Below are 24,480 nucleotides of genomic sequence, written 5' to 3' on the forward strand. Positions count from 1 at the left end.
AAATGAGAACAAACGGAGGCATGTATTCCAGGGTTGCTATGGTAAAAGCTGCTATCGTTTGCGTTTGGCAGAGACTCCGAGGCAGGCAGGGGAGTGGGAAAGCTTGACGACGGAAAAGGGGAAGGCGTCAGGGGTGCTCTTACTGGCGGCTGTTGCCAGGGGGAAGCTAGCTGCAGGCGGCTAACTAGAAGCCAGGCATCTTGAATGATTTGTTTGGGAAACATACGTGGCTTTCTCTGGTTGGTCCTGCGTTGGAAGCAGGGACAAAAGTTGGGGAGCTGCAGACATGGGCCAAGTCCTGACTGTTCTAGGCTGATTCCTTGCCCATCTACTGCAGATGTGTGGGTCACAGTTGTATTGTCATCTATGGTCTGGCCATTGTTTGTATACTGTCTGTCTGTTTCTAAAGTTTTTTTAATCTTTTCTGGTTTGTGCTCTTTGTGTCTTCTTTAAGAACTTCTCTCTGGCCTCAGGGTCATGAAGATTATCCTGTATTTCCTTCTAAAAACTTTATAAATTTGCTTTTCTCACTGGGTCTTTTTAAAGACATCTGGGATTGATTTTGGTGACTACTGTAAGAGGAGAACCCAGTTTTATATGTTTTTTCATGAAGATACCTGGTTGTCTCAGCACCATTTATTGAAGTCAGTTGCTTCCTCACCATTCTGAAGAGCCTCCTCTGTTCATATATAAAGGACTCATATGTGCATGCATCTGTTTTAAAACTCTGTTTTGCTTTATTTGTCCCATTGTCTATCCCTGTGCCAGTAGCACATTATCTTAATTCTATAGTTTTGTAGTAAGCTTTATTATTTGTGAGAAACAAGTCTTTCTATTTTTTCTTCTTCTTCAGAAGTGACTTGGCTTTGAACTTTCATATAAATTTTACTATTTGTCAATTTCTACCACCCCCCCAAAAACAAACCTGTTGGGCTTTTGATAGAAATTGCTTTTAATTCTGTGAATCAAGTAGGGGAAAATAGGTATCTTTACAATATTGAGTCTTCCAAACCATGAGCTTATAATTAGACCTTTAACGCCTCTCAATGCTTTATAGTTTTCTCTGAAGTCTTGCATATGTTTTGTTAAATTTATTTGTGGGTATCTAATACTTTTGGTGTATGATAAATGGAATGTTAAATTGTCATTTTGAAAATGTTATTGGTATATAGAAATAAATATTTAATTTTGTACCCAATTAAACTCTTATAAATTTCAGTAAGTTATCCGTATATTCTTTTGAATTTTCTATATACACAATCCTGCCAGTGATGACGGTCTGGTTGCTCTCTTTTCAGCCTGTGTGCCTTTTCTTTCTTTTGCCTCACTGTGCTGGCTGGTGCCTTCGCTACAACTGTTCAGAGCAGTGATGGTTGGACGCACTCTTGTCTTATTCCCAAGTTCAAAAGGAAAGTGTTTAATGTTTTGTCAGTAAGTGTGGTGTTTGCTACAGGCTTTTCTGTAGATACTCTTTATGAGACTAAGAAAGTTCTATTTTATTCCTAATTTGCTAAACGGTTTTAAAAAAAAATCATGAGTGGGTGCTGAATAAATTTTTCTGCACTTATTGAGATGATTGTATGATTTACTCTAATCTGCTAATATGGTGAATTAAGTTAATTGACTTTTTATTATTTTGTTCATTTTTTTCAGTCATTGCTTGTTAAATTCACCAAAGACTGCACGTTGCATTTACTTGTGCTGCCTCTTTAAACCCTTTTAATCTAGAGTAGTTCTTTAGCCTTTTTTTCCCCCTTTCTTTCTTTTGTGTGTGTGTGTATGTGTGTGTGTGTGTGTGTGTCCTTGAAAAATTGAGGCTGGCTTTTTTTGTGCCCACTGCAATTTGGATTGGTCCAAACTGTTTCTTTGTTGCTAGAATCAGATTAAACTCTTCAGGTAGAAATACAATGTAGATCATGTTGTGTCCTTGATGTGTAACATTCAGTGATACATGTGACATTAGCAAATATTTTCATTGGTGATGTTAAATTTGATAATTTGGTTAAGGTGGTGTCTGCCAGATTTCTCCCGTGTAAAGGTACCTCCCCCCATGTGATTTATAAGTTGTCTGTAGGGAGATACTGTGATACCGAGTGACTGTTCTTATACCCAATGGTTTTTAGCATCCATTGATGATTCTTGGCTGAATTATTACCATGGTGAGTGTAAGATGGTGATTTTTAAATGGCTGTCATTCCTCCTACTATTGTTAGTTGGCATTCCTCCATAAAAAAAAAAATCTCTTCTCTGCCCCTCTCTTTTTAGGTTTTATCTAATATAAAATGGACATATGGATTATTTTATTAATCAGTATATTATAACCCAGTCCTGTCATTACTCATTTTGATGCTCAAGTTATTGGCCAGTGAGAGCCACTTCAAGCTGACTCCTGTTTCCCCATCAATTTTTAAGCACTTTTTAGTTTTATGGAACAAGTTATTCCAGGCTAATCTTCTGTTTTCCCTTTCTCACCATGCAATTAGCAATGTCTTTAAGGTGCCAATTGATAGGGGATTTTATTTAGAAACCAAGATCGAGATGCTAGGGGTGTTCATTGCTTCTGGAGTGTCATTGTGTCTAAGCTCTCTCAGTGGACAGAGCCAAGAAATATTGTTTTCTTTTTAATGAGATGAATTTATACAGATATCTCCTAATTTTAGTTAGAATTAGGCTTTTATCTCCTTCCTCTATTCCGGATTTGTATTGTCCTTATCCCACAGTGTAAGCTGAGGTTACAAAAATATTGATACATTTATTCATTTGCTGAATCCTACAATACATCCAACACAATATTGGAATTACTGAAACAATAACACCACCACAAGCAAAGTTCGAAATCTCTTTGTGGTTCTTTTGTCCTTAGAATATGTCCCACACAGGGTATATAATCAAAATACTTTGATCAAAATCACTTGTATTAACTCTTTTTCTTTTATTCTCTCTGTGTGGTTATGTTATGTATTTGACATGTAGTTAAATTTGTCTCTGTTTCTATTCACTTATAAAGTTTCTCCCATTCTTGATTTTACTTTAGTTTTTGAATATATAAAGCATTAACATGGTTCAAAAGTCAAAACTGTGTGAAAAGATGTACCTGGAGAAGTGTCATTCCCATCCCTATCCCATCCATCCCATTTCCACCTATCCCTGTAGGTAACCAATTTCATTATTGTCATATCCTTTCTATGTTTCTTTTTGCAAATATATATTCTTATATTTTCTTCCTTCTTGCACAAAGGTAATCTACTATAAACTTCTTTTTCATCTTGATTTTTTTTTCACTTAATAATATATCCTGAAATTACATTATATCTGTTCAGAAATCTTTTTTATTTTTTTCCAGCTGTAGGATATTCCATTATGTACCATATATATTCAACCAGTCTCCCAATATGCACATTAGATTGTTTCCAGTATTTTGCTACTTTAAGTAATGCTGTCATGAACAATCGTGTACATATGTCTTATTCATGTTGTTGGAGGGAGAGCTTAGGGTAAGTTCCTAGAACTGGGATTTCTGGGTCAAAGGATAAATACACATATAGTTTTGTTAGATATTACCAAATTTCCCCCCAACCATAAGGATTATACCATTTTACATTCCCATTGGCAATATATATGAAAATGCCTACTTCTCCACAGCTTGACAACAGAGTGTATTGTCAAGCCTTAGAATTTTTGCAAATGTCACAGATGAGAAGTAGTATTTTAGTTTTAATTTCTCTGATTGCAAAGGAAGTTGTCTTTTTTTTTTTTTTAAAGACCATGTGGTCTCAGTTTCCAAAATGCAATGAAAAAGGGTAAGTTCCAAAAGCATCAACACTTTTCAAGTCTCATGCTTGCATCATGTTTGATAATGTCCCATTTACCAAAGCAATTCATATGGCCAACCACAGGTTTAAGGGGTAGAGAAATAGACTTCTCCTCTTGTTGGGAGGAACAGCAATGTTATACTGCAAAGTGACATACGTTGAAGGATGGGAGAGATTTGTGGCCATTTTGCAATGTACTTCACCTACGTTCATTGCTCTTTTTTTCCAGGATTTCATAGCTATTTTTGCATGTTTATTTTTCTTTATAAATTTTAGAAACAATTTGCCTAGCTTTAGAAAAAAAAAGGTATTGGTATTTTTATTGGAATTGCCATAAATTTGCAAAATAGAGAGAAATAGGCCACTGTATCTTCTAACCAAGCCAGGCCATATATTGATGTATATGAAGCCTTTTACTTTTTGCTATGTTAATTTTATACTTTCTATCTTGCTAAATTATTTCATTGTTTGAATTAGTTTTATCATTGATTCTCCAGAGTTTTCATGGTTAGTCCCACATTATCAACGAATAAAGATATTTTTCCTTTTTCTGCCTTTACTTCTTTTCTTTTCTGATTGCATTGTCTAATACTCCAATACAATGTTAAATAGCAAGGGTGATAGTGGGGATTCTCACCTTGTTCCTGATCTTAGTAGGAAACAAATTTTCCCTGTTCAGTTAGATGATGGACTTTGGGAATCATACATACATACATACACATATATGTGTGTTTTGTGTGTTCACATTAAAGATGTATCCACAAATTTGTGTTTTCTTGAGTGTTTTTATTTTTATCAGGAATGAACGTTAAAGTTTGTTGAAGGTCTTTTCAGCATCTATGGAAATAAGTGTATTATTTTTTTCCTTTTAGATTTATTATTATGTTAAATGGTTTGCTAATGTTGAATCATCCATACATTCCTGGAATAAAATCAAGTTGGTCACAGTGTATTTTGTTTTTATATACTGCTGGATTTGGTTTACTAACATTTGCTTAGGATTTTTTTCCCTTATATTTTCATGAATGAGATTGAACTTGAGATATAACTTTCCTTTCTCTCACTACTGTTGGATTTTGATGCCAATGTTATACATTCTCATAAAATAAATTTGGGAGTGTTCCTATTTTTCTCTTTTCTCTTTTCTAGAATAGTTTTTAATAATGGAATTTTTTTTTTCCTTTAATTGGTAGTAGAACTCACCAATAAGACCATTTAGGCCTGAAATATTATCTTTTAGTGGGCTTTTGACTACTGACTCAATTTTTTTAATGGTTATAGAATTATTCATATTTATTTCTTCTTAAGTAAGTTTTGGAAAGTTTTATTTTTCACATTTACTTACACTCAATTCAGTGGGTCTGCAGTTTGGGATGACTTCAGGGATCTTGTCTCTGTTCCACATAGTGTTGTCTGGGATTGACTTGGAGAGTCTAAAATGCCATATCAGGGGACTTGGTGCTGGGGTGCCTTGGTGCTCCTCCACACAGCCTTTATCTCTACATGAAAAGCCTGGGATTCTTTACCTTGTGACTCAGGTCCAAAAAGAGCAAAATTAGAAGCCACAAGGCCTTTTAATGCCTAGACCCAAGAATAATTTCTGCTGCTTCTGTTGGTAAATGCAAGTTTCAAGGCCAGCGTAGATTCAAGGGGAAGGAAATAGACTTCACTTCTTAAGGGGGGAAGAGTGGCAAAAGTCATATTGCAAAAGGGCATGCAGGATGGAAGGAAATGCCATGGCCATCTTTGGAAAAATATACAGTCTATGTTGTATATGTGTTTCCTAGTTCATTCATTTTTGTGAGTTAATCTTGCTCAACATTTGTAGTGTATCTTGAATCTGTGGCTTAATATCTTTCATCAGTTTTGAAAATTTCCCAGCTAGTATCTCTTGAAATATTGCTTTTACTCCACTATTTCTGTCTTTTCTTTCTGCAGTGCCAATTAAATGTTTGTTTGCTTTTCTCACTTTATGTGCCATGTCTCTTAGCCTGTCTTCCAATTTTACCATCTTGTTGTCTTTCTATACTGCATTCTAAGTAATTTATTATAACACATATCTTAGTTTATTCATTCTTTCTGTTGTGTCTAATTTGCTGTTTAACCTGATCATAGAAGATTTGGGAAATTGGTTTTATTTTTCAAATTTAATTTACATTTAGTTCTTTACCAAATTTGCAATGTTACTTTTTAAAATAATTTTGTGTTCCTATAAATATCCTCAAGTTTGTCATTTATTTATTTATTTTTTACATTTATTTATTTTTTTGGCTGCGTTGGGTCTTTGTTGCTGTGCATGGGCTTTCTCTAGTTGCGGCAAGTGGGGGCTACTTTTCCGTTGCGGTGCACAGGCTTCTCATTGCGGTGGCTTCTCTTGTTGCGGAGCATGGGCTCTAGGCGAGCGGGCTTCAGTAGTTGTTGCTCATGGGCTCTAGAGTGCAGGCTCAGTAGTTGTGGCGCACGGACTTAGTTGCTCTGTGGCATGTGGAATCTTCCCAGACCAGGGCTCAAACCCATGTCCCCTGCATTGGCAGGCAGATTCTTAACCACTGCACCACCAGGGAAGCCCTAGTTTGTCTTTTATTTTTTAAAACATCGTATTTTTATAATTTTTGTCTGATAATTTCAGTCTCCAAAGTTTTTGATCTATTTCTGCTTTGTTTTTTTCTGCTAATATTTGCTCCTGGATACCTTGTTTGTTTATGTGCTTGGTTATTTTTAGTGTGTGATGCTTTGACTCCTTGAAAAGTTATTTGTGAGATTCTTTGAGGCCTAGGATGAAGATGGCTGTCTTCAGAGACTATATGAACATCATCTGTCAGGCACTTGGGACATTACCATTAAGGATCACTTCAAACTAAATTTGTTTGCAGAATAGCCAAGCCCCATGCTAAGCACTGTACATATATAACAGCTTCCCTTTAAGAGGAATGTACTATTCTCCCCATTTTATAGATGAGAAAACTGAGACTCAGAAGTTGAATAACTTGCCCAAGTTCATTCAGCTAATAAACACAGGAGCCTGAATTTAGTCCTGAGACTGAGTCCAGAGCCAGGGCCTTTCACCATCTCCCTGCATTACAGTAGAGCCCAAGGGAGGAAAGAACCAAACCAAACCAGGGCTTTTGTTTAAGCTTTAAAATGGGCTCACCAAAACCCATATTAAAACAGATTCCTGCTCTGAAAGTTTTGATTTAGAAAACTGAAACATCATTATCTCAAAACTACAATTGGCTAAAACAAGTTGGCAAGGAAATCCCTGTGCCTAGTAAAATACCATTTTCACTAGAATTTCATTTTCCTGGCATGGGTCAGAAGTTCCCCAGGAGACTGTCATGCTTGTGAATGAAAACTCTTGCCTTGGTAATACACACATGCCAGGCCTGTCGCTGCAAAGCCGAAGGTGGGAACTGGGTGAACTCATTGTGTGAGGAAAGGAATGCCTCTTTCATTATTAGAACAAGTAAAGTTAGTCAACGTTTGTTTCACAAGGGCCTGGAGTCCTTCCTGGAGGATGCCAGCCCAGCCTTCTAGAAATACTCTTTCCAAATAAGAGTAGAAAGCAATCTTGGAGGACTTCTGGTGGCCCACGTCCTTCCAGTTATTGATGGGGGATCGGGGGGACTTGCTCAAGTCACCTATCTAGTTGGTGGCAGATGGTGGAACTCTGGTGTCAGACTCTCTCCTCTACATCACATGCCTGAATCCCCATTCCCAGCCCCCACTTCAGCTCACACACATGCCTCCAAATTCCTGCCCTGAGTAGCGGGCACAGGTATGGGATTTTCTCTGGGGGCTCAGAAGTCCTACTTTCCTGGGATGTCATCTGCACCTTGTAGATTTTGAGGACTTTATTGTCAATCATAATTTTCATCAAGTTGCATTTTTGCTACTGTCAGTTAACTGTCTGAGCACCCTTCTAAGAACCCAAGTAGGGCTGAGCCTGCCTGGGAGATAATAAACCAAATGTAAGGAACCCTCTGGGGAGAGAGAACTGATCTGCATAAAAATCACTGGAGAAGAATTAAGTACCAAAATAGGTGTAAGTAGCTGTAATAAAAGCAACAGGATTCAGAGAACTGAGAGATGAATGTGGGCTGGAGAATTTTCACGTGGGAGGTGAAACTCGATTGAGCGCTGGAGGATGAGTGGGCTTAAGATAAAGGCAGAGGAACAGGGAGGGCATGCAAGTGGGGGAAACAACATACCCAAAGGCAAAGTCAGGGCTCAACGTGACGGGTTTGAGGAGCAGGGAGTGGGTCTGTTGGGCTGAAGGGCAGGGCTGGTGTGGGGGAGGTGACGAGTTAGGTAAAGTGAGGTTCTGAAATCCTTAGATAAGAACAGTAGAGATTATTACAGTGTCTTTTTGCTTAAAGAGACTTCTAAAGTGATTTAATCCAAATCTGTTATTTTTACATTTTAAAAAACTAAACCCTATATATAAAATAGATAAACAAGTTCCTACTATATAGCACAGGGAACTATATTCAACATTCTGTAATAAACCATAATGGGAAAGAATATGAAATAGAAAATATATATGTATAACTGAATCATTTTGCTGCACACCAGAAACTAACATAACATTGTAAATCAACTATACTTCAATTAAAAAAAAATTTTTTTAAACCCCAAAAAACAAAAAACTAAGCCTTACAGAAGTTAAGTGACCAGTTCAAGGTCATGCAGCAAGTCTAGAATTTGGATTTGCTGTATTGGGAAGGGGAAACTGTTAAAGGTTCTTCAGCAGAGGAGTGGCCTAATGGAAGTGGTATTTTGGGCAGGATGAGTCTGCTGGCTTCAGACATAAAAGGTCATGCATTGAAAGAGGCAACACACTGGCTAGTCAGAGGCTCACCTGGCTCTTAGAAAGAGGCCCAGCAGGGAGTTTGCTGGGCTCTGGGAAGGCCAAGTGCTTTCCTCCTGAGTTAGGCAGCCATTTCCTCTTGCACTCTTGCATCTCAGGGAGAAGCAGTGGTCCTCGGGCAATGCTCCCTTCTTCAGACCAGAACCTCCCAGTTGTCTCTGGGAGGAGACCTTCCCGATGGGGGAGACATGAGGCCCCCACACAGTTTCCTGGGATCCCCCTCCTGTTGGAGTTCACTAATCCTTGCTTCTGCCCCCATCTGGCTTTGGGGGTCCCTGGTCCCTTTAAATTCTGGCCCCTTGGGGCTGAGGCAAAGCTGGAGCAGAGTGATGGTGGAGGAGGGGTCAGGGCTCTGACCTGCCACTGCCCAGGACCACTTGTTCATCTTTACCATGGGACTCTCTTCTTTGGGTTGTTCCTTCCTGGCTGTGGCCCTGCCTCAAGTGTCCCCATGAGGAGATTAAGGAAAATACAATCTAAAAGGGAAGCAGTCCTTGTCTGAGGTCATATAATGAGCCAAGGGCCAAACGTCAAGCCAGCTTTGAATGTGCTCTCTCCTGTTAGGACTGCTCCTTAGAACCATCTTCCCTCTTCTGGGGCACAAGCTGTTTGAGGGTGAGTGTTGGGTGGGCATCAGAGATGGAGACGGGAGGGTGCGTTTGTCTCTGTCCAGGATGGAATTTGTAATAAGTGTCTCCCCGAGGTCATCAGCACAGGACATGGGTATTTAAAGAATGGTGGTTTGGGACTTCCCAACCCAAATTATCTCTAATTTTTTAATAATCTCATCAGACTAAAGGTTGTGTCTACCCAAAAGTTGTAACAGTGTTAATTCTAAATCGTTTTTTGGCATTTCTGCTGTTAAATCTATTTAGATTGACTGCTGCGTAAGGTAAGGGCAGCTGAAAATACCTTTCTTGTAGACACGGCAAAGGAACAAATTTCCATATGTTGGCAACTCAGGCTATAGAACAACACACGCAAAAAACCTTTTTATAATTGCCTTTTAAAACATTTTTATTTTATATTGGACTATAGTCAATTTATGATTTTGTTAGTTTCAGGTGTACAGCAAAGTGATTCAGTTATACATATACATGTCTTTATTCTTTTTCAGATTCTTTTCCCATTTAGGTTACTACAGAATATTGAGCAGAGTTCCCTGTGCTATACAGTAGGTCCTTGTTGGTTATCTATTTTATATATAGTCGTGTATATATGTTAATCCCAGCCTCCCCATTCCCCACCTTTCCTCTTTGGTAACCGTAAGTTTAACAGACTTTGGTCCCAAGGAAAGCAGGCCAGACTAGGTTAAGGAGAACTGAGCTCCACACACAGCCTTCGATAACTTGCTGAGTGGTCTTTGGCAAGTTTGCTAACCTCTCTGGGTCTCAGTTTGCTGAGGTATTAAACGAGATGATCTCAAAGTTCAGCCCACCACAGCCATTCTGGAATTCTAAGACAGAGGTCGATCTAGCTACCCCAGAAAGGTTCTCTGGCCCTTGGGCTGCCCTCACTGACTGCGGCACGTGAGTGCCCAAGCACCCTGATACCATCCTGTGTTCCTCAGACCACTGTTGGTATAGGAGCAGCAGCCGTGCCTGACCCGTGCGGTGCCTGCTCCCAGGTCGACAACAGCATCCCACAGGCCCTAAGTGTGAATGGGGATAAGATGCTGCACAGGGCGACCGGCAGAGCCCAGAAGACCTGCTTACAGCCCAGGACAGCACAGAAGACAAACCCTGGCTGACTTGGACCCTGCCCTTCCCAGCTTACCCAGGTAGCTCACCGGTTAGTGGATGGCAGTGCTGGTGCGAGGCCTGACCCTGCCCTTGCTGGTGTGGTTTGTGTGAGCTGGTGAAAGTTACCTAGCCTCTCTAGAGCCTGTCAATCCTGCCTCTACTTACCCTTTAGGGTTGCTGTGAGGACATTACACTTTTTCAAAGAGCCCCCAGATTTAATGTACACTGAAGAGTGGCCTTAACTCCGCATGTGTTGGCCTTGACCGTCCTTCCCACTGCCCAGGGCATGTGCCTCCCATTCATCCAGGGAGACAAGTCCTCCCTTGCAAGTGTGTGGCCTCTCCTATTCACGCAGCGCTTTCCTGTTCTCGCAAGAAGCCCGTGAAGAAGCCAGGGAAGCCAGTCTCATCCCCATTTTATAGATGGGGAAGTCAAGGTCCAGAGAGATTGATGCTTGATCAAGGTTACAACATGGCCATCTTTCTTCAAGGCAGGGATGGTGGTGGAAAATTGTGCTCTAGACACAGTATAAGTAAAAAATAATAACAAAAAAATAAAGGAAATCTACTAAGTAAGAGAGCATGAGTTGTTTCAGTTTTGCTTTTGAAATCACACTCCCTACCCCTGGTCAGCTGTTGGGCTGGCAAGCTTTGGGTTTCCTTAAAGAGTCAGGGCTATTAACCTCAGAAGCACACGAACATCACTCAAAGGGCTTTGAAAATCTGCTGGGGTCCAGCACACCAAGGCCCCTGACCCCCAGGCCAATCCAATCTGAATCTCAGTGTTGGGGGCTGGGCAGCAGGCAGTGGGTTGAGAACCAGTGGTTCAGAGGGGCCTCCCGGAGGAGAACCGTGTGTGACTTTGCCTTGCCAAGGCCTAATACTATGATGGCCCTTTGTCGGCTCCAGGACCCCAGTGGTCACAGCTCTGTCCAGCTTGGATGATTGATCTCAGCCAAACCTGTTCCTCAGAGTATGCACACACATTCTGATTCCTGCCTAGCAGGGTGGAAAAGTACTTGTCTTTTTCCCTTATTGACCATACTGAGGTGGTAGTTTTTCAGGGAGCTCTAAGCCCTTCATAGATCCATGAGCTTGAGGCTAAAACAACCTTCCAAATGGGAAAATTCCCTTGGGATTCCATGATTGGGGTCCAGTCAGGCCACAAGTGCTTTGACAATTTCTCCCACAATACCTCGGGGTGCTATGGGAAAGGCAAGAATTTTTCTTCCATTTACTGGTGGGAAGCAGAATGGGAAGCAGAGTGGGAAGCACTGGAGTGAGGGAGTCAGTGGGGATAGGACCCAGGGGTCCTAAGTCTCCATCCGGGTCTTCAGGTCTAGACACTTAGATTCCAGGTACAGCCTCTTTGTGACGCCCCAGGGCAGTTATCAGGGATGATTTAGATCGTCAGGGTAAACACGAACTCTCTAGTTATGTAAGGAAATCCCAGAATATTGAGACTGGAAGTATCTGAAAAATGGTCTGTGCTTAATCATCTCTCTTATACTGATTATAATAATCATAACTACCAGTTACTGAACCTTTAGCACATGTCAGATACCATGCTTCGTGTTTACATGTGATTAATCCTTACAGCAACTCCACAAGGCAGGTGTTATCAACCTCACCTTATAGGTGAGGAAACGGAGGCATGGAGAGATTGACTAGACCAAGGGTGTCCAAGCTCCTAACACCTGCCTGGTGTATGTACCGCATGCCCCCCATGGCCCCCACCCGCTGCCTGGACCAAGTGCCGTGGGCGGCCCCATTCTTTTCTTTTTTTTTTTTAACATCTTTATTGGAGTATAATTGCTTTACGATGGTGTGTTAGTTTCTGCTTTATAACAAAGTGAATCAGCTATACATATACATATATCCCCATATCTCTTCCTTCTTGTATCTCCCTCCCTCCCATCCTCCCTATCCCACCCCTCTAGGTGGTCACAGAGCACCGAGCTGATCTCCCTGTGCTATGCAGCTGCATTCTTATTCAGGTAGCTCTAGCTATTCTACCAAGGGACAACCTGTCTCCACTGGTCCAGTCCTGGTTTGGGGGCCACATGGAACAAGGCCATCCCCCTTGGTATCCAGACCTTTCAGACACTGAAGGAAGTCCTCATGCAGCCCCCTAAGCTTCTCTTTTCTGTTCTTCCCAAGTGTGCTTAAAAATGATATCTGACTCTCTGTGCTTCAATGTGTCGTACCTGTTCTATGATCTTTTCTCCTCCTTTCTTGTCTTCTTTGGATTAAACATTTCTATTGTTTCAGTTCCCCCACAGTATCCTGCCCAATATTAGCTTGCTGATTATACATTTTTGTTATTTTGGTATTTGATTATAACATGCATCCTTGTTATATTAAAGTCTAATATAAATGAGTACTTTAATCACTTCCCAGATAAAGAAAAACCTTACAACAGTGTAACTCCATTTAACTCCATTCACATCTGCCCACAGCAATACGTTACATATATTTTAAACTCCACACTATTATTTTTTATTTTTTGTATTGGGGTTGGCAAACATTTTTTCTGTAAAGGGCCAAACAGTAAATATTTGGTTTTGTGGATCATGTATGGTCTCTACCACATATTCTTCTTTGTTTTATAACCCTTTAAAAATGTAAATATCATTCTTATCTAGTGAGCCATACAAAAATAGGCTGTGGGCAGATTTAACCTATGAGCCATAGTTTGCTGGCTTCTGTTTTATACAGGCAATATTATTTTGGATTTGCCTACATGTTTACTTTCTGTACTTCATCTCTTCTTACATTACCATGCTTGCATGTGGGGTCATCTTCCTTGTAGCATTTTGAGTATGTCATTCCACTGCCTTCTGGCCTCCACCGTTTCCGATAAGTTGACTGTGAATCGTAATGTTGGTCTCCTATGCATGAAAAGCTGTTTTTCTTCTGCTGTTTGAGCTTTTTTTTTTTTTTAACCTTGGCTTTAAACTACACCTGGACACATCAATTATTACAGTTGATGTGTCTAGGTAAAATTGTGTTTTTCTTAACTAAAGTGGTTGTTTTGTTTGTTTGCTTTTGTTTTTATCCCTGCTTCTTTGATCTGTGACGCAATATTTTTCACCAAATGTGGGAAATTTTCAGCCATTATCTCTTCAAATCTTTTTCTGCCTCTTTCTCTCTCTGCTTCTTCTGGGACTCATTACCTGTATGTTTTGTATGCTTGACTGTATCCACAGACCTCTGAGGCTCTATTTTTGTTTCTTCAATCTCTTTTCCTCTGTATTTTTCAGAAATGTACTTTCTATTGATCTGTCTTTAAGTTTACAGATTCTTTTTTCTGCCATCTCAAGTCGGTTACTGAGCCCATCTAGTAAATCTTTCAGTTATTTTATTTTTCATCTCTGGAATTTTCTTTTTATAGTTTCTATTTGTTGAGTCTTTAACCTTCACATTTTTCTTTAATTCTTTGAACATAGTTTCATGAATTCTTTGAACATATATGTAATAGCTACTTTGAAGACCTTGCCTGGAAAACCCAACATCTGGGCCCACTCAGAACACGTTTTCATTGGCTTCTTTTTTTTCTGGAGTATGGGTCTCACTTTTCAATTTCATGGCACATCTAGTAACTTTTGGTTGAAAACTGGACATGTCTGATAAAATTTAACAATTTTGCATTCCGTTTCTGAGGGTTGTTGGTTCATTTTTCAGTAACCTGTCTGGAATTAAACTGTGGAATCTGTTTCCCTACAGTGGACAGCCACTGATGTCTTTGCTCAGTTTTTTATTTCTTTTTTTTTTTTTAACCTGGCATCCTAGGAGTCACCCCTGAGTCTGCATGGTTTAGTGATCAGTGATTTGGACAGAGGTGGTGTCCAAAGACCTTGAATTTGTAAGGCTCTGTTTATTGGTCTGTGTGTAGGGTGGGGAATGAACACAAAGTTGCAGACAATTCTCAAGTTTTTCTTCACTTTAATTTTACGTGGGGCTCTTTCAGGTCTTCCCAGCACACACACGGACTCCCAGCCAACCAGGAATATGTGAGGTGTATCTCTGCCCTTCCCTTTTCCTCCTTCTCATTCCTGGATCGCCCCACTGAATATCCCATTGGTTTACTCCTCACCCCAACTGGGAAAAAAACATCAGGCTAACAAAGCTGCAGATATTATCCCTTTATTTCCACATTATTCCACCGCTTTTCACTGTCTATTGTCTGTTGGGATTTTTTTCTCTCTCTTGATTTCTGTTTATTTGGTATTATCTCCTGGTAATTTTTTTTTTTTATTGAAAGCCAGGCATTGTGTATGAAAAATTAGATAACTGTATGTTCCAGATGGTGCTGTCTTCTTCCATAAAGGCTTTACTTTGGGCAAGCATTTAGGTAAGGGCAGATCACCCTCATCTAATACTGTGAATCGAACTGACTCAAAGCTGGGCTTCAGTCTTTTTGGAGGCTGGTCTATTTCCACTTTATCCATCTTCCAAGGGTCTAGCTCTTTGAAGTCCCAAATAAAAGACTGGGACATTCACCAGGGCACCTCCTCCTTGATGGGCACTGGACCCCAGTGTTTCCCCCCCAGCTCCGTGGACAGTCTGAAGCTCTGCCCAGCATATTAGCCACTTAGCTGCTGATTTCTGTTGCCCATGATTTGGCAAGTGTTTCAAGGGTAAAAACAGCATCAAATGTTGGACTCACTCTCTCTACTGTCCTTTTCTCTGGCTCTTTACTCCTCAAGTTCTTGCTGCCTTTATGACTCTCAACAGATGGGCACACATGCGCGCACGCACACACACCCACACACACATACACACAAAATGGGGAAATGCATGATTTAATGTCTGCAGAGGAAAAAAATTAGGCCCAGAAGATTCCATGATGTTTTCAGGGAAAGATGTAGGGATCCATCTCTTGTCTTCGAAAACAAGCTCTTCTGAGCCCCTTTAAAACCTTTTAGTTTTAGAGTCAGCAGATAGGGTCTCTCAACCCAGCCCCAGCTCTCTAAAGAAAAATTTAAACTTTCATTGCTATAAATTATACTAATAATGACATCTGTCTCTCTGGATTATTTTTTTCTTTTCTAAATGCCCTTGTTGTTTATCCATTCCATATATAATAGTTTGCATCTGCTAACCCCAACCTCCCACTCCATCCCTCCCCAACCCCGCCCCCTTGGCAACCACAGGTCGGTTCTCTATGTCCATGAGTCTGTTTCTGTTTCGTAGATAGGTTCATTTGTGTCATATTCTAGATTCCACATATAAGTGATATCATATGGTATTTGTCTTTCTCTTTCTGACTTACTTCACTTAGTATGATAATCTCTAGTTGTATCCATGTTGCTGCAAGTGACATTATTTCGTTCTTCTTTCTGTAGTTCTTTTAAGTGGTAGTTTAGGTTGTTTATTTGAGATTTTTCTTGTTTTTTGAGGAAGGCCTGTACTGCTATGAACTTCCCTCTAAGAACTGCTTTTGCTGTATCCCATAGATTTTGTAAGATTGTGTCTCTGGATTGATAATGAAACAACTTCTTTCATCAAAATTAACAGATTTCAATATACACTTTGTGCAGGCACTGGGCTAGATCTTCTGCTTATATTATTCAATTTTTAAAAATTTATAAATTATAGAGTACAAGCATATCCATGATCATAAACATTTTTTTTTTTTTAAGAAAACTGCTATTTTCAACAGAGACCAAAGGCTTTCTTTGAGGAGCAATTTTTTATTTCTCAGGCATGAAGCCTGGAGGACCAGGAGATGTGCTGAGTGGGACATTTCTCAAAGACCAGGGGAGAGTCGCTCTAGCACCTGTGTTCCTCTACTTGTGAAGGTGCTGGCAAAGGCCAATGAGGAGCTGTGGCAGCAGCAACCAGCCTGGTAATCTAGAGATGGATCCCAGGCTCCCAGCGGGGATGCCCAGGGCTAAGGGATATTGCTGATCACCAGAGACGTGATCTTCCCATTTCACCTTGATGACCTCTTTTCAATAGTGTCTAGATCAGGGGGGTGGGATGAATTGGGAGATTGGGAATGACAAATATACACTATTGGTACTATGTATAAAATAGATAACTAATGAGAACCTACTGTGTAGCTCAGGGAACTCTACTCAGTGCTCTGTGGTGACCTAAATGGGAAGGAAATCCAAAAAAGAGGGGATATATGTATACGTATAGCTGATTCACTTTGCTGTACAGTAGAAACTAACACAACATTGTAAAGCAACTATACTCCAATAAAAATTAATTGTAAACAAAAATAGTGTCTAGATCAGACATTGGTTCACAAACAACGGCCCACAGGCCAAATCCAGCCTTCTTCCGCTTTCTGTATGACCTGTGAGCTAAGAATGATTTTTACATTTTTAGATCGATTTTTTTTTCACGTGGACATCTAGTTATTACAGCATCATTTGTTGAAAAGACTGTCTTTTCTCCATTGTGCTGCCTTTGCACTCTTGTCAAAGAGCAGTTGACTCTACTTATGTGGGTCTGTGTCTGGGCACTTGCTCTTGTTCCATGGGTCTGTTTGTCTATTCTTCTGCCAGTATCATCCTGTAGCTTTATAGTAACTTTTGAATTTGGGCAGTGTCAGTCCTCCGACTTTGTTCTTCTCCTTTGATATTCTGTTAGCTATTCTGGGTCTTTTGCCTCTCCATATAAACTTTAAAATCAGTTTGTTGATATCCAAAAAGGTTTTTACATTTTTAAATGGTTGAGAAAAATAAAAAGAAAGGTATTTAATGGTACATGAGAATTATATGAAATTCAAATGTCTCTGTAATTTGTCTACATGTTATCTATGGTGGCTTTCACAGTACAACAGCAGAGCTGAGTATTTGTGACAGAGACTGTATAGTCTGCAAAATCTAAAATATTGACTATATTGAAGAAGTTTGCTGAGCTCTGGTCTAGATCTTAGGCTGTGACTTACACTTAGTTTGGTTCTGAGCACGGCCCATGGGGCCAGACAGCCCATTTTCAAATCCTTCCATCACCAAGCGTTCACTGTGTCACCTTTAAAATGTCACTTACCCTTTCTGGGCCTGTTTCTTAACTGTAAAGTGGGGATGATAGCATTTATCTCATAGAGTTGTTGTGAGGAGTAAATGAATTATTTCACGTAAGTGCTTAGAACAGGGCCTGGCACCTAGAAGCTGCATGTAAGTGTTGACTACCATATACATTTTTATCCTGGCTTAAAAACAATGTTACCAAAATGGTCTCAAATCTCTGCCCTGTGAATTCACCTACCCCACTACTCCCAGAGTGATGATCATCTTAAAACACACCCTAACAGTCATCTCTTCAAAGACTGGTCATGGCTTCCTGTTGCCTGTGGAGCAGCCTGGCATTCACAGCTCCACAGCCCAGCTGCCATCTGTCTGTGCAGCCTCATCTACCCTGCCCTGCCCTGCCCTGCCCTGCCCTGCCCTGCCCTGCCCTCCCCTCCAGTTATGAACCCTTTGCTCCAGCCCTTCCAAGCACTCCGTGTTTGTCCACACCTCAACACCTTCCCATGATGCGGTTCTTTCTGCACAGAAGCATTTCTTCCGGGAATTTCAAAAGGGTCACTGAGATCTGGGGGCAGGATACAACCAACATTCCTGTTACAAGCTCCGAAGTAGAAATCAGTGCCTGATCTCACCGTGGGTGTGAAATGGAAATATACTCTTGTTCCTCATGAAACTCCAGATAAATTCTTTCAGGGTCAAAAAGTAAAGCTGCAAAAGAAGGGTGGGGTGGAAAAGAAATCAAGCCCTCTCCCCCAATTCAGGTCTCCCTTCAGCCTTGTCTGATGCTGTCTGGGGGTTCTTGCATGATATGCCCTTACAAGCAGTGGGCGCTCTGGGCAGAGAACTGAGTGGGGAGAAGCCAGAGGAAGCAAGGGAGCCAGACCTCTGATTACATATCAGTATCATAAATGTTTCTTGAAGGTGTTGAAGTAAGCATCAAGATTATGTAACAGTGTGAAAAAAAGCTCATGATACAACATTAAAGAGAGCTTGTAGGATACAACATTGCATCCACATTGATTACAACTGAATAAAAAGTGTGACTGACCAGGAGCCTGATGGTGGACAGGCGGGTGTGAGCATATGAAACCACTCTTGGGCTCTAGGGGTAGTGGCACCGTGGGTGATTGTCTTGGTTCCTTTATTTAAAAATGAGTGCTGTTATTGTACACTACACTATTATTTCTGTAGCTAAAAGTTTGATGGTAGGTTTGATGGGAAAACTCATTAGTTTATAAAATGAGTCTCTCATTGTACATATATTATATTTTTAAAAAGTAAAATAAAATTAAAAGTTTTAAAAGGCTGGCCCAAAGTAAGCTGGGACAAGGACCGTGTCTTAGCAGCTCTCCACCTGCCTTTTCTTCCTCTCTGCCTCACAGTCAGTAAGCCCACTGGAGACAGCCCCTGTCCAGCCACTGTGTATAGTTATGGCTAAGCTCCTAAGCTCACATCACCTTCAGACTCTTCCCGGATGTCCTCTGCCTTCCCTCATTTGTCCTGGATCCCCAAACAACAGCAGCTATTTGTCCAACATTACTCTCCCGGAGAGTTCTGCCCTTCGCTAAGGAACCAATAAAGGCATTTGTGATAATGTGCCCATGAATGATATAAGGTCATTGCTGACCCCTCCCAGGTAGCACTTTTGCTTTTCATCCTGGGGATTCTGATTAATAGGCTGCATTAATGGAAGCACAGTGTCCCAAACAATGGAGGTGATAGTTGGAGGAATGGAACCTGGACTTTCCTAACACAAAGGACGTTACTGAGCAGGGCACATAGGTTGGGCAGGGAGGAAGGGCACGAAAGCTGCAAATCTGGGTGGGAGTTAATTTCCAGCTAAATAACCTGAACTGTTTTTGCTTTCTTTTAGGAACTACCCAGGCCCGTACCTCCCCTGGAGAGAACACACTGGAAGAGCAGCTATGGCCAGAGGTCAGGGCTTTGTCCTCAAGGGAGGGGGAGTGAGTTCCCTTCTAGAGAGTGAATCTAAGTCTTGATGCAAGTTGGCAGGTTCCCTCCCTGAGGCCTTGAGGGAATGGGCTAGATGAGTGGCTTCTCCAGGGACAGCTGGGCTGCCTGGCAGAGCATAACCGTATCTCCTGGAATTTGGGACTCATCATCCCTGCAGAGTGAACAGGTAGTTCCCAGAAGTGTCTGGAAAGATTATCGATGGGCTGGTTATCTCTGTGAACCTTGAAGCAGATGCTGTGAGTTATCTGAAGGCATCTGGGTGAGATCTTCCCAGAACATCTACAAGATAAGAGTTGAGAGTAAATGCTTTATCTCTTACCAAAATTGGTAATTCACGAGAAGTTAACTTGTGTCTCCTTGTGACAGAGAGATGTGGTTAAGCAACTCATTTACTGCACATTTTTGCCCCATTGGAGTATTTCCCCTTCCACTCTCAATTCTGGGGAGAAAACATATAATCTCCCTTCCCAAAGCCCTCCATGTGATTCACAGAAGCAGAGGCTGCTCTGGATTTTCACGGGCGTCTGAGGAGGCCAAGTGGTCTTGAGGACCCCAGCACTGGTCACTCAGTCCCTCCTGTGCTCTCAGCAGCCCCTCTGGGCTTAGGACACATGCCGTTCCAGTGGGAATGTGAGAGTCTCCCAGTTTCCACTTTATCCAGTTACCAGCAGCAAATAGCATAATGCCTCATATACCTACTTTTGTGTAAATAATCAAATTTAAAGAAGGAAAGCAGATAATACAAAAAACATAATAGGATAGAATCGATTTTTAAATTTTTCAGTCTAGATATACTGGGTCTCTTCTTAATGATTTCTTTTTTATTGTAAAATATACATAACATTTACCATTTTTGAGTATACAGTTCAATGGCATTAAGTATATTCACATTGTTGTACACCTATCACCACTATCCATCTCCAGAACTTTCTCACTGTTCCAAGAATTGTTCTTATTCTTTATCCTCCTTCCCTCTCCACCCCACTGTTCTCGGGTATCCTTAACTGCCATCTGCTAAAATCGTTGTCAATAGGCACGTGTCCCCTTTTACTAGGTGAACTGGGTAAGGGGTTAGAAGAACATGACTATGGAAAGTTGTTGCTTCTGGATTTTGAGCCTAGTACAACAAGTACGTGGTCATTTCTACACCAAGTTTTCAGGACCTGTGATATTTCCATACAAGGCAGTTGATGTTTCTGATGTTCGGTTTCAGCGGCAGAGCCTGAAGAGTTTTCCATTCTCATGCAACTCAAAGAAGTCAGGATCTGATGTGCCTTCTAAGTCAGGTATGTGACACTGAGCCATGAGCCAGGAAGGCCAGCGTCTTCTCTCTAGTGTGGCCAGCAGAGGCTCCAACACTACTCCTCTTGCACTTTTTGGCTGTTCAAGTCTTCCCTCTTCCCCATCCTTAGTCCTTCCTCTTTTGGCCCCCTCAGTCATTCCTATGGAGGGACACAGCCCAACACACCACACAGAGATAAAACCAACATGACCCCACAGTGGTTTGCCTGGGTGAGGGCAACCTCTGGGAGCTCACCACCAGGTGGGTAGACCATGTCACACAGGAGCTGTGGCTTGGAGCTTGGTCACTCACGTGCCTTCCCCAATCCTGTAATGTAGCCACAGTGGCAGCTCTAGACATATTATTCCTGTAATGGGCTACATTTATCTAATACCTGGATGCTATGAATGTTGCTCTTGAGCTGGTCCTCTTCTCCAGCTTTATCCTATTATGTGGCTGCATTATAAACTGCGTTTAATGGATTTGTTTATGTTTGCATTGTACTGACTTACCAGGGTTTCCAGTTAAGTGTGCTATTCTTACTATTCTGTCATGTAAGGAATGTGGGTAGAAAAAGAAATTGATGTACTTCTTAGGAAGTGGCTTCTTTAGGAGGCTTACCTTTAATGCCCCCATAACATGACCAAGGAATATATCAGTGGTTTCTAAAGAAACTTAATTCTAAGGATGCTGGGGGCCCAGGTAGGTCATGGAGGCTTCCTGGTGTACCATTTGCATACAGCTTGCATCTGATGTTTATGTGTGTTCACAGGCTTTGAGTCCTTCAAGCTAACATGATCCCTTTTGAACCCAGATGGTTTTCGTTTTAATTTGTTGCTCTCTCACTCATTAATGGTAGCCCAGAAATGCAGAGCCAAGGGATAGAGGGAAGTAAGAGGCAGAAAGAGGGCCAGGTGAGAGGGAAATGAGGGCTGTGAGTGACCTTCCATGGGACACCTATTTGGAGATACTGAGTCCAGTTAGCAGTGTGGCCTCCAGAGAGGAGTGAGCCTCTTTGGAGCAGGTTTGCAGGACTCCCAGCAACTGCCTGATCTTCAGCTTCCCACTCCCATGGCCAACAGATGCAGCCTCAACAGCTGTCCTTGGGGTGGGGGACATGGGTCCGCTTCTCCCATTTGGCGCCCTTGGCCCCCATTGTGGGGAATATAGATCTGACCTTCTTACATGCGTTCTTGTCTTTGCAGTCCACTCTCTGAGCCCTTCTGATATTAAATTTGTGGCAGCCATTGGCAATGTGGAAACTGTGAGTTTGTCAAGGAGGTGGAGGTGGGAGGTATAGGGTTTGGGACTGGTGACCTTCTGAATGAGCTCCTAGTAACCAGGCAGAACGCTTCGTTTGGGGAGAGAAGAGCATTCTCTGAGTTGGAAAACATCCTAAAATCTAGGGTTCTGAGTTGATGTTGTTGTTGTCTTAAATGAAATGAATGCCTCCCTTTACATTAGGATGAAGGAACTTTTGGAGTTTCATTAAAAAATCAAACCTAATGATAAATTAAGTCAAAGATCACACAGAATTTTAAAAGTAATCTCTTAAACTTTCTCTTTATGAGATAAAAACAAAAATGTCCTTACCTGCATGGTAAATGTTTAAAAATACACTCTTCTTTGCTAATAGGTTGTAAGTGGTATTATTCTATATGGTCAGGTAACAGAGAAAGAAAGCAATAAGAAGGGAAGGATGGAAAGAGAGGGGAGAGAGGAGGTGAGCAGAAAGAGAAGAGGGTTGGAGAGCAGAGCGGAATTGTCAGTGTGATTCCCCAGTCAGTCCTGGCTTCCCACAGTCCCACCTGCCCTGGTCTCAGCACTGCTGCCCCCCAAGTCCTAGCAGCCCCCAGCCGAACAGACAACTAATCAGGTGTTCTCAGCTCTGCCCTGGGACCCGGCTGTACCTCCTGCACCAGAACCAGGACGCCCCTGCCTCTCCCCTCCTGTGCCTTCCTCCTGCCTCCACCTACCACGTGTCCTTCCCCATGTCCTCCCGTGTCCCTGCTGCACTCTGTACCCCCTGCAGCCTCAGCCCCTGCCCCTGGGCCCAGCCGGCCTCTTCGCTGCAAGCCCCGTCCTGCTACCCCACGCACAGCGCCAGCCGTGTGTAAAGGATGGGACTTCACATTAGAAAACTGACCAGGGCCCAGTGAAATCTGCAGCCAGGGCTCCTGCCCTTGTTCTGTTCTACCTGTGATGGTGGTGTTAAAACTGCACATGTGACCGTGCGTGTGTGTGTGTGTGTGTGTGTGTATGAGGGTGGAGGTGGAGGTTTCCCAGTGGGAGGGATGTGAAGGGGGGGATTGGAATAATGAGAAGAGAGGTTTCATGTCACGCAGAGCACACTGACTCCGCCGAGCCTGTGTGTCCCTGCATGCTGATCGCTACATCGCGGAGCCAGGAATGTGTGACACCAGCGGGAGGACTCAAATTCTCCTTCCTTGGGCAGGGAAATTCACTGCAGGGAAATCTCCACCCCAAGTCAGGTTTCTAAAGTTAAACCAATCAACAGTTTCCACTCTCTGGTCCCAGCTCTGAGAGAGTTCTTTCGCTCATGAATTATTCAGCCCCACATCTCCTGCTGTCACTCAGCTCACCCTTTCTCCTCCTGGGAGCCCGAGGCCCAGGGCGCTGGGAGATGGTTTCAGCCCATGACGGTCTCCTAGCCCTGGAATCATTATCATCACACTGACGGACACCTCCACCTTCAGGGTAAGCCCGGAATGCACAGTTCTTAGGAGGCTACCTTCCTCTGTCTGCCCTGAGAGTCAGCTGTCATGAGCTTAGCCTGGTTTATAAAAGACATCAGGCCAGGGAAAAATAATGGAAGACAGTGAAATGAAAAAGATGGAAGTCTGTAAGGCTGATGCTTTTGCTTCGAGTTCCTGAGGCTTTCTGTCACCAAGGCCGATCACTTACTTGTGTCCATTACTAGCACTTGTTTGTCTCATTGCTCTGGACTTCCTTTTCCTCACAGAACGTTAAAGATCAGATTCATCAAAATTATTTTCAAACTAACACTTGTGATACGTGTTCAGTATAAGAAAAAAATCAAAGCACGTGTAGATAGTATAAAATATTGAAGATCTCATTCACATCTCCTATTCTCTTGCCTCAACACACACACACACATACACACACACTCTCCAACATATAGGGTGAGAGAGAGAGAGAGAGAGAGAGAGAGAGAGAGTGTGTGTGTGTGTGTGTGTGTGTGTGTGTGTGACCTAAATAGGGTTATACTGCAATATACTAGCTGTGACTTTTTTTTTCCCTTGACTAAGAGTCACAGACATTTTCCACGTCAGAGAGGTTATAATGCACTATATCAAATTCCATGAAGCCAGGGCTTGTGTCTCACTTAGTTGTGTGTCTCCAGTACAGGCAGCCAATGAAGAGTGTGGGGAGAAAATGGCGGCAGCAGGCAAAATGGTGGCATGGGAGTTTGCTGGGTTTGTCCCAGCCTTCCCTCTGTGACCTCTCCCTGAGCTCTCCCCCACTCTCTCCACCTTGTTCCTCTTGTTCTCTCCTTTCCTTCCCCTCACCACCCCCATCCCGCTTTTCTGAGGGAAGCCTCTGCTGTCAATCAGGTCCCGTTTGGTTGGGCACAGGCTCTCCCCCTTGCCTCGGCCCCGGAGGCTGGCCTCCCTCAGGACTTCTCCTGTCTGGCATCCTCATGCTCCCTGACTTGCATCTGCGTGTGATTTTCTGTTTAATGTGTTACCTTTCCCTGGAAATTTTCCTTTCAAGCTCCCTTTTATTGAGAAGCAGAGAGGACTCCATCCCAGTTAGAGGAAGGTCATGGTCAG

General features: G+C 42.1%; 1 protein-coding gene across 1 annotated transcript in view; it reads left to right on the top strand.

Annotated features, from left to right (window-relative positions):
• Nucleotides 1–23,352: 23,352 nt before the first annotated feature.
• PLB1 (phospholipase B1) overlaps nt 23,353–24,480 on the top strand; it is a 98,708-nt gene continuing 97,580 nt past the window's right edge. The window contains exon 1 of the mRNA XM_061168710.1: nt 23,353–23,383. The gene's annotated coding sequence lies outside the window, so the exon portion shown is untranslated. The remainder of the gene's footprint in view (nt 23,384–24,480) is intronic.

Source organism: Eubalaena glacialis, chromosome 14 (genome assembly GCF_028564815.1).
Source record: "Eubalaena glacialis isolate mEubGla1 chromosome 14, mEubGla1.1.hap2.+ XY, whole genome shotgun sequence".
Classification (NCBI taxonomy): domain Eukaryota; kingdom Metazoa; phylum Chordata; class Mammalia; order Artiodactyla; family Balaenidae; genus Eubalaena; species Eubalaena glacialis.